Here is a 16,263-nt window from a genome sequence, read left to right as displayed (position 1 = left end):
ATCCATTGGTGGGAGTGGGCATATAAATATATAAACATTGGTGGGCAGTGTTGGCGGTAACATATACATTGCTGGTCTGTGCCCACATTATTGCGCAGGCCAGCAATGTATCCATTACCGTCAACACTACCCACCAATGTTCATATATTTATATGCCCATTGCCACCAATGTAAGGTATATATGGAACCCTTGGAATTCAAACCCAGCCCATTTATAATGAAAGATTTTCAGCAAAGTCTTTCGCCTCCTGAAAATCTCTTGCTCTTTGGGGAAAATAGCTCAGTGTGTACGCACTACTTTGGTGAAAGATATATCTCTCAAAGATTTTGGCAAAGTATTTTGAAATGAAAATCTTCAAGTGTGTATGGGCCTTTACTGTAGAACAATTCTTGATACATTCTAGAAGATAGGAATTTAAATTAGACATTAAGGAAGCTCTGAGATCTTTGGTTAAAAACGCAGAAACATTTAAAATCATTGTCCCATCCCTGACTGTAAACCAGTACGATCAAAGGGAATTTCCAAGGGTGCATAAGGATAAGTGATGGCTTTTTTTACAAGAGGGACAGTGTTTCATTAGCTTATCCAAAATATTATCCCAATCTTGGGCTCCAAATTAGCCAATAACAGAGATATATTCTTGTGATTGTAGGAATGCACAGAGAAAGCCTGGAGGATTTAAAATATAGCCAAAACTTCTAAATCCAGGAGGCCTTTTGTCCTCCAAGTTGACCAAATGCCCTATAGAATCAATCCCTATAGTGAAGGGGTGGTCACCATGCTGCCCTGAAATTTCAGCTTTCTGCAGAAAGAAAGTTATAGTGAATAGTGGGCATTACGTATTCCAGACTCTCCACTTGTTCCAAAGAGCAGGTTTATCCTAAGGCTTGGATGGGATATCATAGAAACATAAAATTTGATGGCAGATAAGAATTTAGCCCATATAGTCTGCCCCTTTTTTTAACATGTTACCTCAAACTATAGTTGGTCCTTGTTTCTTTGTAAGGATATCAATACGAATATTCCAAGCATGTTTAAATTGCCCTACTCTATTTCCACTCATTTCTTAGAAGTAATTTATACATATTAAGATATTTTAGTCTTTTCGGGTAAGTGCGAAAGGGAACACCCAGGTCGTAAATCCAGAGTCTTCGACCCTGGAATTTACTAGGATACGGGATTTACAAACTGGGTGTGCCCTTTCACACAGAAGAATTACCCGTGTTATTCAACAAACTACCAGGTATCAATTTTTAAACCGGTAATTTGTTCTTCTGCGTGTGGGGGGGGTTATGATGTCCGGCTGTCAGAAACTGACCCATCAGCGGTACATCGCTGGTGCTTTTTAGCACCCGCTATCAAGTCCATAGGTGTTTTGAAATCACTTGCCCACCTGCTACTACCCAAACTCCCAGTCAAATGAATAGGAGGCTGCTGATAGGTTGAGGGTGATCTTTCAGCTAATCAGCAGCCACCCATTAATTTGCACATTCAACTTCCCCGGCAGCTCTACAGGGAAGGCACTTTTTACATAAAATAAATTGCATGCAATTTATTGCATGTTAAAATGGCACATCATGTGCCAAATCGTATGTGAGCCCTCCCAGGGAGCTGTCAGGGGAACTCAATATAAATAATGTCCAACCTGTCCTTAGGACAAGTCTGCCTAGTGTTTGAGGGCCTTACATGTTTTTCTGGATTTTTCAATTTTATTTTAGTAGTGAAGTAAATTTGTTCAATATTGAGCCACCTTGGAATTGCTAATTTGTCCTTGACACTTGGGTGATCTGCTTCAGTCTTTACAAGATGTCTATTGGTAGGTTATTTGGCTCCTAACAAAAATTAACCCTAGAATGAATGAGTGTGCGTGTACATGTGGTAGGGACTATAGATTGTAAGCTCCACTGGGGCAGGGACTAATGTGATGGTTCAAATGTTTTCTGTAAAGTGCTGCGAAATATGTGTGCGCTATATAAGAAACTGTTAAGGTATTATTAATTAAGTGGATGACATTTTGTGATAGCAGTCACTCCTGTTAGTTGAGTGAGGAAACAGATAGTTTTCTAAGTTATCACACAATTGCCCACAGTCAGCTAAAATGGGAACATGTTTGTTTTGCTATGTTTACCCTGCAGTATGTTTCCCCACAACCAGGTATAACCAGGTCTCCTGTTTTGTGATCTGCAGTACTTGTCCTCACCAGAATTGCTGCTCTTTTGTGCACTCAGGTTTTGGGTAATGAATATTTTTAACTACAGCGTGAACTATATATGGCAGCTGTCTACTTAGTCTGTTTGATCTCAGCATTCAGGGTTGGGATCAGACAAATCATAGATGTTCACTGATTTTTATAGTGACCTGTTCATGTTTTCTGTATCTGCCAAGTGAAGTAACTTCTGTTTGGACTTTTGTCTCATGTGTTGCCTGCCAAGATTCCAGGACACTCTGCCATTAATCAAGTTAAATACTGCTTTTGTTGATGGACTATGTTTGTTTCTTTTTTTACTATGCCACTTTTCAGGTTCATCTACTATCAAATAAATCTGCATTACTTATGTACCTACACTACCAGTGTTCATGAAGGTTCCAGACACTTGTGTTTTCTATGTTTAGAGAAAAAGTTGTTTGGTAAATAATATGTTAATATGTTAATACTTATCTTCTGGATTGAGAATGTTTTGTCCCTCCTTTATGTTTTCTTTATCTCAAAGTCGTTCTCGTAGGGTTTTGTTAAGAGAAAAAAACAGGGAGAGAGTATTTAACGAAAGGGGAATCCATGAAAAAGTCCCTAGAAGAAAAGATTTGTCCCTGGATTTCAATATTCCTACCTCACTTACATATTGATGCAGTGCAGTTAAGCATATCTGGGTTTCTTTATTTAATGGATGTTTGACTTTCCGTGGAGGCGTACCTCACTTACGTGTGGCAATTCTATTACTTTCACATCAAGGTATATTTTCAAAATTTGTACCGGTACTCACGATTTTGTGTGTAGAGTCACAATCATAAAGGTATCTTTTTCCATACAAAGTATTTTTATTCAACGTTTATAGCTGAATGGAATATGCTTCAAATATAAAGCTTCAAAACATATATAAAAAGTTATTAAAAAAGGCTATCTGCTGGTGTGTGTGTGTGTGTGTGTGTGTGTGGGGGGGGGGGGGTCTGGTCCTCCTCGGAGCAGGCAGAGCAAAGACACTTATGTTCAACCTTACTCCTTGGAGGGCGACAGGCTACCAGAATCCTTCAGCAGAGTGTCATCAAAAAGAATAGCAAGTCCTCCTGACGACGCGTTTCGAGATGTGCATCTAAAGAGAGGTAGGATTGTAAGTGAGGTAGGAATATTGAAATCCTGGGACACATCTTTTCTTCTAGGGACTTTTTCATGGATTCCGCTTCCGTTAAATACGTTTCCCTCTCTCCCTGTTTTCTCTTAACATAACCCTATGAGAACAACTTTGAGATAAAGAAAAATAAAGGAGGGACAAAACATTCTCAATCCAGAAGATAAGTATTAACGTATAAAATTTATGATTAATCCCATGTAGCGCCATAGCCTTTACCAAACAACTTTTTCTCTATACTATCCACTTGGGACTTAAAGGAATAGCCCCATTGGGTAAGGGAAGGCAGCATAGCATCGGGAAAAAGCATCCAGGACTTTGTTCAATCCATTTATGTTTTCTATGTTTGTCTGCATATCAAGTTTACCTGCTCTTGCCATTGTCATTTCCACAATATACCGCACACTGTAATCACTGCTAAACTCTGTGACTTTTGATTTAACCAGCACCCTAGGTTTTAGAACACTGTTCGTCATTCCAGAACAAAGGCATTCAGAAAAACAGATTGGCTTTTGACATCACATAAAGGGCATACTCCGTCCAAATATAGGCCCTTATTCTGGTTCAATTGCAAGGGCAAATTCCTTCTCAAATGGACAAAACCATGTGCACTGCAGGTGGGGCAGATGTAACTTGTGCAGAGAGAGTTAGATTTGGGTGGGATTTTACATAAAACTGAGATCTAAATTGCAATGTAAAAATAAAGCAGTCAGTATTTTCCCTGCACAGAAACAAAGTAACTCACCCAAATCTGCCCCCCTGCAGTGCAAATGGTTTTGTCCATTTGAAAAGGAATTTGCCTTTGGGAGTGAATGAGAATAAGGGCCATGTTCCTTCAAGATGGTTAAAGTATGTCATTACATAGACTTATGAGAGGAACAGGCATGAGAAGCTATACACCTTAAGGCCACATTCTACAGGGTAGTGGCAACCTTCTGGGTACACAGGGTGGTAATGTCTTCACACCTTTACCAGATAGTATCTCTTGGGTATGATGTCTTCTACTGTTCCTCAGTTTTGAAGACAGTTCTTCAAACAATTATGCAATAAAATGTTTATTTTTCACGGTTTATGTTTAGTGAACTTGCATGCACCACCTCATTTTATGTATTGCTATGACATCCCATAATTGTAGGACTACGGTGAAGTGAAAACAAAATGTACAATCGGTACTTATGTAGTATCTGGGCGTCCGATTTAGAAATCAGATCGGATCGCATCGCATCGCATCGCATGCGACCAAATCGTATGCGATGCGATGGTCAAGATTTTTCCATAGGATTCAATGTAAAAATGGTCTGAGTCCATTTTAACATAGAATTCAATGGGAAAAAGGGATCCTTTTCCTTTCCCCACTATCCAAGTGGGCATGGAGTTGGATATAAACCTGTGGCGAGCGTAGCGAGCCACCGAGCCCGAAGCGTGGCGAGCGGACACAGAATACTTTTTAAGAAATATGCGTCCCCTCGCGGGGCTCGCCACGCTTCGGGCTCGGTGGCTCGCTGCGCTCGCCACACTATATAAAATCAACTCTATGCCCACTTGGATAGTGGGGAAATGAACAGGACCTTCTTAACATTGAATCCTATGCAAAATCGCATCGAATCGCATCTGATTGTATGCCTTAAGGTAAGGCATACAATCCCAAAATCGGCAGCCCAGATACTACATAAGTACCGTACAATCTTTCATTCCATGAAATCCTCCATGACAGCACAATATTCTCACCCATATGTTGAGATTAGGAATTTTTCAGAATCAATTTTAAATGCACCCGGTTAGGAGGAGTCACAGCGTACTGTATTCCTTCTGAAGGATCTTCTCTGCCTGTTTTTTACTCAACTGACTAGGAAAGTAATATATTAGTATAGGGATGCCAGGGAGTATTTCAAGGAAACTAAATTAAGGGTAAATAATTCTCTCATTTTTCATGGCTTATTTACTTCATTTAGGTCCATTAGAGCACATCAAAGTCAGTAAATGTGAGTCCTACAGCATCAATATGCAGCAAGAGCCTTGGGTGCTAAAGCAACTTCTGCTCTCCTGTTCCATTTACTATAACCACAGCATGCTTTTATCCAAACGTCCATTCTTAGCTCTTACATACTGTAAATGTGTTTCACAATTTGATACTCTAGGATAGACTAAGTGCATTGATATAGTTTCTGAATGTTGCTAGTGTCTTTGAACAGTTGTATTGTTATATAATGTTCGCATTTAGGTGGTTATTCAAATTGATTTGCTCCCCTGCGCGTTTGCACAGTTGTGCAATTTTTAGAGACTGCTCATGCGCATAAGCATTTATGTGCATGTGCAGCCTCTTTGTGCGAGTGGGCATGGCAAATTGATTTTTCTTTGGCCGCTCACACACAGCAGTGCAAGTGGGGAGCCTGGGATGGTGGACCATGGTCACGCCCATGGGAACGGCCAGCATTTCCCTGACGCACAAGCTGCGAATTGAGGTTTATGCAAAACATCCATTCGCGTGCAATGCGGGTGGCGTTTAAGTGACTTGCAAAGCTGCGAAATTCACTGCTTTGCGAGTCAACCAGAATAACCCCTTCAATCCTTACACCTTTAAATTGTTCTACAGTAGGACAACATTTACAGTTGAACATAAAAGTTGCCTATTTACTTCTGCAGATATGTACATCTATGTTTTCAAGTCTGTATTTTGAGGTACAGGCATCATAATCTTCATACAGTATTTATTCTAGTGTATAAAGTATTGTTTACACAAGTATTCTACACTAGGTGATTCAACGCGCCCTACGGGCGCTGTTCACACCGGCGTAAGGGGCTGCGCCCCCTTAATTTGTGAACGTTTGTATTGTGTGAAATATGGTTAGAATTGTATGAAAAATGCCCTGTATTGCAAATTGAGTTATAGGTGAAATGTGTGAAATAGAGAGCATATGATTTAGAAGGGGGTGTGTATTGTTTTGTTTAATTAAAAAGCGGTTACAGAGTAAGATATACATTGATAGTGTGGAGGGTACAGGGACATTTGTGGGTGTGTGGGGGGTGTGTGTACGTGTTGTTTAGGTGTGTGTGTGTGGGCAATAGTATAGTAGGGTGTTTTTGAGTCCGCGGCTCCCCACTGGCGGAGGTCACGACACAGGAAAACAGGGGTGTGTGGGCATAAGGGGGACTAAAGAGCAGGGTGGGGGACACTGTGCAGCTTCTGCCAGTGGGTGAGGGTCCAGCCTGGCAGCACAGGAGTACAGGACGGTGCCCCTGAGTCAGTGTCTCCTCCTACTGGGTGGGAGTTAGGGTGCATGAGAGCAGGAGGCTGGGCTATGAGGCATGATAGGGGTATGTGGGCAGCACAGCATAAGCGACTCCCCAGTGGTGGAAGTTACGGTTCAGGAGAGCAGGAAGCTGGTAGTGATAGGGGTGTGTGTGCATACAGGGGACTAAAGAGGAGGGAGGGGGACACTGTGAAGCTTCTGCCAGTGGGTGAGGGTCCAGCGTGGCAGCACAGGAGTACAGGACGGTGCCCCTGAGTCAGTGTCTCCTCCTACTGGGTGGGAGTTAGGGTGCATGAGAGCAGGAGGCTGGATGGTAAAGCATGATAGGGGAATGTGGGCAACACAGGGTGAGCGGGTCCCCACTGGCAGAAATTACGGGGCAGGAGAACAGGAGGCAGGGCAGTGATAGAGGTGTGTGGGCATGAGGGGTAGCAAAGGTTTTTGGCTGTTGCTGAGTATGGATAGGCATTGGTGCAGACACCATCGATAGTTGGCATTGATGGCGATTTTGCACCCTGCCATCGATAGTAGTAACATATTACTTGGATAACCATCGATTGTTGTAGCTATCGATGGTCATCCATTATATCTGACTGAATAGGCCGTGGGTCAATCAGAACTTGGTGGCGGGACTTTCGGGTGTGGGGGCGGGGGGCGGAGCTATGCTCGGTGTCCCGGCACCTTAAAAAAAATTGAAACTTGATTGGTTCTCCTTTGCCATTGATGTAGGGAACCATCTGGTCCTCACACATCGATGGCAAAAGTATTCAACATCAGCCATAAACCATCAATTATTTGAAATCATTGATGGTCGATGGGCATCCCTAGAACTGGAGGAGGGTGGGGGACAGTATGCAGCTCCCGGCAGTGGGTGAGCGTCTCCTCCCACTGGGAGGGAGTGAGCGTGCATGAGAGCAGGAGGCTGTATAATAGTGGCTCTGGACCGTGGGGTCACTTCTGGCAGTGGGGGAACCTGCAGAGCGGCACGGGGGGCCCACGAATCGCTGGAGGGGGGGTCGCGGGGGTTCCGCGAATCGCGGGAGGGGGGGTCGCGGGGGTCCGGGGGGGGGTGCTGGCAGAGGGGGGGGGGGGTGCAGGGGTAATGGTGGATGGTGGGCGTGTACTGTAGCCCTGGCTGGGTGGGGGGAGGTGATGTCAAGGGGGTGGAACGTTATACACATGAAAACGTTATACACATAAAACACTGGTCTTTTCCCTAGGGGGGCGGGTTTGTGTATGCCACTGGGCGGGAACGTTAGCTAGACAGGGGATGAGTGACAGATCTGGCTAAATATATAAGAGATAGACCATCACAGTATCCTCACTATACTTTGAATCCCCTGCTCCATCTCTCAAAGCATAAGGTGCTCAAAACCATTACATATATACAGTGGCAGTTTTTACCTATGGGCTGCAGGGCTGCAGCCCTCCCGGTAAAATCCGCCACTGTAGTGAAGACAGATGCAGTCTGTGAGACTGCACTGGCTTAACTGTGACTGGCAGTGACTTCCGATTGGAAGTTCGACCTGCCAGTTACAAAGGCAGTCCCATTGGGAGGTGTTCCCTCCCTCCGGGCTGCCGTGCAAAAACGGCAGATGCGCATGCGCAGTACCTATATAGGTACTGCGCACGTACTGCGCACGCGCTGTCCCAGTGCCTGTAACTTAAATTGTACAGGCGCCGGGACCAAGATTGCTTCTATGGGCTGTTGCCCAAGCAGCCCAAAAAGTTGGCTGCATGCGCGGTACACGTGTGTACTGCACATGTGCCAGTCCCGGCGCCTGTCACTCATCACAGCTCAGGCGCCGGGACCGGGACGGGAGAGGAGGCAGCAGCAGCGGCGGTGACAGGGGGAGGGTGGTGCCTGAATTGCGGCACCCCTGCTGTGGCCAGAGTACCTTTAAGATTGCTGCATTCTGATTTGATGCCAGAATAGGGCCTAATAGTCCTCCTGAGTCCTGCCCCAGTGCATAAGACATACAGAAGTTATTTTTGCAGGTGACGCGGTAGTTTTATATTTTTTTGTTTTTACATGTGTGTTTTAAGGTTGTTTTAAGTAATCTTTGTTACACTCCAAGAAAATTATATAAAACAATTGTCTTTCCATTAGGTGGAGCTCTATTAAACTATTAGTTAGGTGAATGGCGGAGCTCTATTAGTTAGGTTCCATTAGGTGGAGCTCTATTAAACTATTAGTTTACATCTAATATACATGATTGGTATGACCGAAATTGAGAACCACTGATCTAATATAAACCTGTCCACCTTCCATAAGGCTCCCCTGGTTTAAGTGCCCAGGGCACCCCAAGGCCTAATATGGCCCTGCTGGGAGGTGCTGTGACATGGAGAGAATCAATACAGAGAGAGGCTGTGCTATGGAGAAAAATCAATATTGGCAAGGGCTATGATATGGAGTGGCTATGACATGGTGGAGAAGCAACACAGGTAGGGGCCATAACATACTGTAGGAGAATAAGTAGAGAAGAAACAATTATAAGTGAGGCTATGAAAAATAGGATCATTTATTAAATCGGGGGAGGGGGTATGTGATGTATTTATGCATTTCTTCTGTATCTTCAGCTGTACATTTATTTACTTCTTTATTTTTTTGTGTAAACAGTAGTTTTATTGCTGGGTGACAATCTGTTCAGGGTAATACATATATATATATATATATATATATATATATATATATATATATATATATATATATAAACAGTAACCGAAGTAAGGTGGATATAGCCAAGAAAAACACAATAATGACATTACCTGTTGTCGTCATCGGAGTCGTCCTTTTCTTCTAAAGATTCCTTTGCATATTTTTCAGCTTCTTCGCGGATGTCTTTGGGTACCGTTTCATGTGTGCCATTAGTAATTTTGCCAACCCAGCTCAGTTCTAGTTCAAAGGATTTATCTTTAACTTCATCATGTACATTATAGATTATATTTGCTACTTCTTTTACTACTTCTCGGCATGTCATGTCCTTCATCTGCAGTTTTTCAATCTCTGTTTTGGCTGCCTGTTTGGCTTTGCCAATAGAACATCCCCAATAGCCATACGATATACCCGAGGTGTCAACCATTTACAATTGAGCGTCATCGTCTTTATTATAAGATCTCAACCTAAAACTGCAGCCAAATGGTCTGACAGCACTGTACAGTATACACATATACAGACATGGCCACTCTGTCTGAGAGATGCTTTAATGGAATGTCATAGCCGTAGTTTGATCTGAAGTTGGATGATTCCTCTCTGGCAATATGATATCTTTTCTCAAAACAGCGCTCTTACTACCTCTACAATGTTCTTCTAGAGGAATGATATAGAAAGTTTTCAGATTTCCGTTCTTTTCAATTTTTCTTCCCGCATCAAGGTCATGGAAAAGAAATGAAAAGAATAATGATGTAGCAAGTCTAAACAATCTGATTGTTTCAAACGGGGTCCCGAAATATTCCGCTCTGGGGTGTGACGAAATTTCCTTTAAGGGATCACCGTGGTGTTTGGAAGATATTAATTCCGGCTTACACTTGCTTACATAAAATAAAACGTCGCCATACACATAAAGGTTTCTTTCACCGATTTCTCATTTCCACCTTCTCCTCCTATTCCTTCCTCTCAACCGAGTTTATAAAAAATAAACACGGAGGAATGGTATCAGTGGGTGTCAAATGAGAAAAGATTCTAAATGGATTTTACCCAATGGTTAAATTACATACCCAGTATTCCTATGGGGTGTGTAAAATAATTTTTAGAATAGGGATCACCCTTGTGTTCTAAAGGCAATAATTGCTTACACTGTGCTTACATATAACAAAATATCGCCATATACATAAAGGTATCTTTTTCCTTAAATTTTCAAGCAGGTGCTCACGTTTTTGCTTACTTGTGATTGCTGTTACTCCTCATATCAAGGTATCTTTGGTGATTCTTTGGTCCAAAAAAGGAGAAATGCTTCCAAATAATGGCAAACTCAATTTATTTAAAATGGAATATTTAAAAAGGCAAAAAACATTGGAGTTGAAACACAGGACCATACAGAGGATAAGGTGACCGGAACACACTCACCCAAAACAGATCCTGACCAATGTAGTTACCCCAATAAAAGCCACCTAGGGTGGCTTTTATTGGGGTAACTACATTGGTCAGGATCTGTTTTGGGTGAGTGTGTTCCGGTCACCTTATCCTCTGTATGGTCCTGTGTTTCAACTCCAATGTTTTTTGCCTTTTTAAATATTCCATTTTAAATAAATTGAGTTTGCCATTATTTGGAAGCATTTCTCCTTTTTTGGACCAAAGAATCACCAAAGATACCTTGATATGAGGAGTAACAGCAATCACAAGTAAGCAAAAACGTGAGCACCTGCTTGAAAATTTAAGGAAAAAGATACCTTTATGTATATGGCGATATTTTGTTATATGTAAGCACAGTGTAAGCAATTATTGCCTTTAGAACACAAGGGTGATCCCTATTCTAAAAATTATTTTACACACCCCATAGGAATACTGGGTATGTAATTTAACCATTGGGTAAAATCCATTTAGAATCTTTTCTCATTTGACACCCACTGATACCATTCCTCCGTGTTTATTTTTTATAAACTCGGTTGAGAGGAAGGAATAGGAGGAGAAGGTGGAAATGAGAAATCGGTGAAAGAAACCTTTATGTGTATGGCGACGTTTTATTTTATGTAAGCAAGTGTAAGCCGGAATTAATATCTTCCAAACACCACGGTGATCCCTTAAAGGAAATTTCGTCACACCCCAGAGCGGAATATTTCGGGACCCCGTTTGAAACAATCAGATTGTTTAGACTTGCTACATCATTATTCTTTTCATTTCTTTTCCATGACCTTGATGCGGGAAGAAAAATTGAAAAGAACGGAAATCTGAAAACTTTCTATATCATTCCTCTAGAAGAACATTGTAGAGGTAGTAAGAGCGCTGTTTTGAGAAAAGATATCATATTGTTTCTTCTGTACTTGTTTTAGAGGGTTTGGCGACCCACTACCCCTGATATCTCCACTTGATAGCTGCTCTAAGCGCAGTCCCAATTGTCATATATCCAACCATTGTTCCTCTCTGGCAATGTCTGCCAGGGAACGAGCATCTGCCAAGAGCCCAGCAACAGCCATTCCGACATGACAAGTTTTTCTACACCAAACACAACTCCGTCCTTACATCTGATGCCAATGGCAGTGCTACTGTTTTCCACTGCTTTAGCAGCATATTCAACCTGAAACACACTGCCATCTGGAGAGAATGTAGAGGCCGATAGATCATACCCGGTCCCGATGGAGCTCATGTCTGACAGTACCCGGCGGCTGCGGCAGGCGGTGATACTCAGCTGTAAAATTATTGAACCAAATTAATATTTGCACTGATCTCCTTTTTTATGCCACTGCTCACTGCAGATCTCCCCATACATGTTGCGACAGTTATATACATATTTAATTTCAGGTAACCAGTTGGTATACAGTGCTAAACCTGGGCCTGTTCTTAGATAAAGTTAATACAGGTGCCAAACATGTCCAATTAATTCCAACATTTTATAGATCTGATGAGCCCTATTTGCCACACGTTTACACTAAGAAACGAATGTTTTCTCCTAAATTCTTCTATTTGTCACAATTTGTCTCGTGTTTACATTAGAAGTCAAGTTAAACAAATTAATAGAACGTCTTTTTCTGTACATTTCAAACTGCTGCCACATTTATTTTTGCATTTAGCGATCACTAATTACTGTGAAAGGTGATTTGAAGTTGGAAAGATTGACTTTGTGCAATCACACAGCATCTGCCAGATTACGTTATGCTGCCCAAAGGATTTTAATGTAAATATATAAAGGCAGATTAGCCATTTGTATCTTCACTTTTTAATCTCTCACATTTCCAGCCAAGAAGCATGTCACTCAGGGTAATTATAGAAATGGATTTTTTTTTTTCTCCTGTCAAATGTGTTTTGATTAAACACATTCTGTATATATTCCTAATTATCTTAAAACTGTTGATGACTATCCTTTTCGATCGAAACTGAAGTGGTGCAATCTAAAACCTTGCTCTTACTATTCCCCTGTTCTAAAAAATGTATGAGGTGTCAATGCAATGAAATATACAGAAATATCAAAAATTATGTATATAGACCTCAAATTTGCAGTTAAATTCTTTAGTTAAGCTTTTATGTATGTCATGCCCAGCACAGGACATCACATTTATTATAAAAGACTGTGGTCAAAGTGAGAATTTTGAAGTGGGGGTATAGAAAATTGAAAGGGATTTAGTGTTCACGTGTACTTTTGTGCACAGAAGAAAAGAGATGTGGGGGTACATGTCATAAGATGGCAGTGAGGCAAAATGAAGTGGTGAGGCACACAGGGGTGGTGAGGTGGGCAAGAAAACTAATTGTGGAATTCAAATTATTTACTAAAGACAATATAGCATAAATTAACCAACGCAGATGTGTTGACAAAGCCGTATTCAGTTACCTGCAACAAAAAAATGTTGTAACTTTTGAACCATGACTGCCATTTCAAATATGTCTGCATCAATAAACTTTTCTGCATGTTACACAATCCCCTTTCTATTTGACAAAAACTGACTGAGATTAAAGATGGCTGATTTCAAGATGGCGCCCATGTTCCGGACATTCCCTAAAAGATAGCTTACTGCAGTATTCAGTTTCCTATTTTCTGCACAGTTTTTGACAGGCTACCAGCTGTTAGCGTCTATCTTCGGCTGGTGGTCTGTCCTGTTCTACAGAACCTCCTTTCTTTTCCTGTGCTTCAACCATGGACAGTTCTTTTTTCTTTTATTTTGGAGGTACTCTTTCCTCCCACTCTGCTCCTCTCCCAGAATCTCTCACCCATTATAGCTTGGCACACCTCTCAGCACCTCTATCCCCACACAGATTATTAAAGTTGAATAATTTAGATTAATGTTACAAAAGGTGTGGGAAGTCCGTATTTGGAGGCAGGGAATTGATTCCATTGCCCAGGACATTATTCTTGCAAGCAAACTCCACGATCATGAACATTAGAAGCGTTACTTAAATAAATGACCGATATAACCAGGCAAAGTATGGTAACACATATTCGTTAATCTGTGATTATTTTGCCAGGTTGCAGTTCAAGTGGAACTAGTATAATGTGGTACTGGCTGTATGGCATAGTGTGCAAGGGGCAGGACTACAGTAGGGCATAATCGGTAAAGGTAATACCATTGGTGGTATAATGTATCAATTAAGTAATTATTCTAAAAAAATGTGAGGGTGCTATTTGCATGGAAGCTTGGGCCCTTAGATACACTACTGCAAGGGCAGTATAAACTCTTCGCCTAGGTAGTCTAGAAACCTTGCACTGGCCTTTATGTCATTGTATATGTAGGTCAGCCTTCTGCAAGTGGTTTGCTTCTGTACAGCAGGATGTTGGGCCAAAATGATTGAACTGTGGTGCCAGCCCTCTCTTGGCTCTATTGCTACGTTCAGCATTCACCGTCCTAGTGGGATCTCTTAAAGGTATCATACTTTGGACACGTGCAGCTCTAACATCCCCTGTTACTTGGAATTCAGTCGACACTCTGAATACAATACTGAAAGGGCGCTATACACCATTTCTTATAGTGTGTCCACATGGGAAGATTTGCACTATATAGTCAAAATCGCATAGCATACAGTATAGTGCAAATAGCACCGTGCTATGCAGCTCCCGATTTGATCCAATGCATGGCCCCATGGCATTGGAATCAAATGTAGGAATAGATTGAGCAGAACAGTCTATTTCTACTATCTCGAAATGCTCCCCCCATCACACCATTCCTCCATGACAGTGGATGCCGGGTCCTGGCTGCCACATCGGCTCAGGTGGACACACCATTAGACTTAGAATCCCATATCCATCAATGTATGCATTGTGAATATTAATACAAAACACTTGTAGATCAATATGTCTCTTAGGCCCTTATTCTGGTTGGTGCGGTAATATCCGCGTGCGTTCGTGCCGCCGATGTTTTGTGTCTGCGCATGTGCAGAGGCGTCTCTGCGCATGTGCGAGCGGGGCGTACGGCCAAACCCCGCATGAAATTTTAACACTCCGAACAGGGGGTGGAGAGGGGTGTGAAGGGCTGTTTGGCCTCATTACCATATGCATACGCCCCGCGTTTCATGGGCGTTCCCATGCAAACGCTGGGCGTACGTATGGTAATGCGGCCGTGACGCACGTGTAGGGGGCGGACATATGACATTGCCGGATGTCAGCTGCCCGCCCAGATCCCTGCTTTTGCACGGAAAAATGTCCGTGTGGTCTGAGGTTGCAGGAGCTGGTGGAGCACTCGGTCCTGCATTCGATGGTCTCCGACCTTTTCATGCCCTATTATCCACTAGGGCGTGGTGTGAGAATATAATAGTGTGGCGAGCGCAGCTAGCCACCGAGCCCGAAGCGTGGCGAGCGCAGCGAGCCCCGCGAGGGGACGCGGATACCTTCACAGTTATGCGCGTCCCCTCGCGGGCTTCACAGGTGTCCGTGGCGACGCGGACACCTGTGAAGCCCGCGAGGGGACGCGTCTACCTGTGAAGGTATCCGCGTCCCCTCGCGGGGCTCGCTGCGCTCGCCACGCTTCGGGCACGGTGGCTCGCTGCGCTCGCCACACTATTATATTCTCACACCACGCCCTAGTGGATAGTAGGGCATGAAAAGGTCGGAGGACGCGTACCGCCGCCCCTCGCGGGCTCGCTGCGCTCGCCACGCTTTGGGTTGGCGTGGATCGTGGGGTGGCGTTAAAAATTTGGGGGGCCATTTAAGGGTTAATTTGGCCCCAAATCGGGTCCATTGAGGCATTTAATAGTAAAATCGCGGTCAATCTGCCGTTTTAACATTGTTCCCTATGGGAAAATCGCGGTCATCGCGGCCATCGCGGCCATCCCGATTTACCCGCGATGCCCGCGATGACCGCGATCACCGCGATTTTTACCCCCGACGCCCGCGATTTCAATCGCGGGCGCCGTTCTAGGTAAAGAGTACCTGATCTTTTCTTTCTTCTTGAACTGCCAGAAAGTCTTTTAGATAGTGAGTTTGAAATCTGACATAGTCTGTAAATATACCCACTCAACAAGAAATCACCTAAAACAACAGCCAATTAGTAAGAATCAGAATAAGTTGTATTCTTTGATTTCAAAAATATATATTTGTAAGTGGTTTAAAAGCTGCCTATATTAATAGGGTGTCATTAATAATACCATACCCTTTAGGGCAGGGGTTCCCAAACTTTTTCAGTTCAAGGCACCCTTTGGGTCTCTTAAGATTCTTTCAAGGCAGTATTAAGCCAAAATATTAACCGAACTGTCTATTTTTTTAAATAGTTGGGTCAAAATAATGAGATTAATAATTAGATCATGAAAAAATACTTATTATAAGATAACTTGTTTGCAAAAAAGGATGATTGAGAGGGTTACAGCAACTACCATTCCAAACACTGCCAAACATTGCCGGACATGACTTACTGGCAGTATTTGGAGTGGCATTGATGTAAGTCATCTATCTGAATATTGGACTGCACTACAGTTGCCACTGATGAAGCATGGAGGTAGAGAGAGTGGAGAGATGGATAGATGGAGAACAGAGAGAGAGAGAGAGAATTGAAGAATGGAGGGCAAGAGAGGTGGAGAGCAGAAAGAGAG

The 16,263-nt window shown here is 42.7% G+C and overlaps 1 protein-coding gene and 1 pseudogene across 7 annotated transcripts in view; one reads left to right on the top strand and one right to left on the bottom strand.

Moving 5' to 3' along the window:
* LOC146007530 (proteasome subunit alpha type-3-like) overlaps positions 1-11,937 on the bottom strand; it is a 51,012-nt pseudogene extending 39,075 nt beyond the window's left edge.
* The window catches only part of ARVCF (ARVCF delta catenin family member), a 576,304-nt gene that overhangs the window by 252,869 nt on the left and 307,172 nt on the right, over positions 1-16,263 (top strand). The gene's annotated exons all lie outside the window — the stretch shown is intronic.

Source organism: Crinia signifera, chromosome 1, assembly GCF_055691185.1.
Source record: "Crinia signifera chromosome 1, ASM5569118v1, whole genome shotgun sequence".
In the NCBI taxonomy this organism is placed as follows: domain Eukaryota; kingdom Metazoa; phylum Chordata; class Amphibia; order Anura; family Myobatrachidae; genus Crinia; species Crinia signifera.
This window is presented reverse-complemented; position numbering and strand designations above follow the sequence as displayed.